This window comes from Austrofundulus limnaeus, unplaced genomic scaffold (genome assembly GCF_001266775.1).
Source record: "Austrofundulus limnaeus strain Quisiro unplaced genomic scaffold, Austrofundulus_limnaeus-1.0 Scaffold26, whole genome shotgun sequence".
Lineage (NCBI taxonomy): Eukaryota > Metazoa > Chordata > Actinopteri > Cyprinodontiformes > Rivulidae > Austrofundulus > Austrofundulus limnaeus.
Genome location: NW_013952428.1, coordinates 1,479,650 through 1,480,650, shown reverse-complemented (window position 1 = coordinate 1,480,650; position 1,001 = coordinate 1,479,650).

The window sequence follows — 1,001 nt, the reverse complement described above, 5'->3', positions numbered from 1 at the left end:
GCAAAAATGCTAATTCAAACTGTCATTTGACAGTTCCATGGGAACTATAGGTAATGTTGGTCAAATGACAGGGATYTGGGAGTTCTAGTGTTAAAAAGCCAACAACTCACAAAGGTCAGATCACAACCGTCTGAAAATATTCACTTATTTAGTTTATGTTGTCTGCATTTAAAGCTACACAACGTCTGTGTCCAAATAAAAACTTGTTTTTGAAATGTGCAGAGAGAGGTTATGCTTATTTTTTTTGTACGTTCAGTGGTTTAAGAAAGCACCTAACCAGTTACTGGAACCCTGTAAGGTTCGTTCTTCGGTTTTTCTAAATAAAATGAGAACAAAATTAATAAGGTGGTTTTTTTTAAACTAAATTTTAAAAACGACATTTGCAAAAACAAAATGGCTACTTTTTATTTTAATTGTTAAAGCAAAGACAAGCTTTATATTTTATTAGTGCACCATTTGATACTGCTTTCTGGCCTTTATCTCACCTACTCATCCGTTCAGCTATCTATTTACCTACCTGCCCACCTACCTGCTTACCTACTCACCCACCCAACTACCTACCCACCCACCCCTACCTGCCTACCTACACACCCAAACACCTATTGTCACATTTCGTCACATTTCATGCTCTGTCATGCCTGCCCTCTGCTCAGTGCCCTTCGGCCACGCCCACTCAACTTCTGCTTCACCTCTCGGGCCTCACTCCGATCTTGCTTGTGACCTCTCTTCCTCTTGTGTTCCTTCCTTCGCTTTAATTCTGATTGGGGCTCCGCAGGCCTGATTCCAATTCTTCCCGTGTTCGGGGCGTCTGGGTATCTTGACAGGATCTTGAAGTAAGAATCTCGTTCTGGATTATTTTGCCCATCTCTGCCTCTCCTATCTGTCTGTCTGTCTGTCTGTCTACCCATCTTTCTATCTATCTATCTATCTATCTATCTATCTATCTATCTATCTATCTATCTATCTATCTATCTATCTATCTATCTATCTATCTATCTATC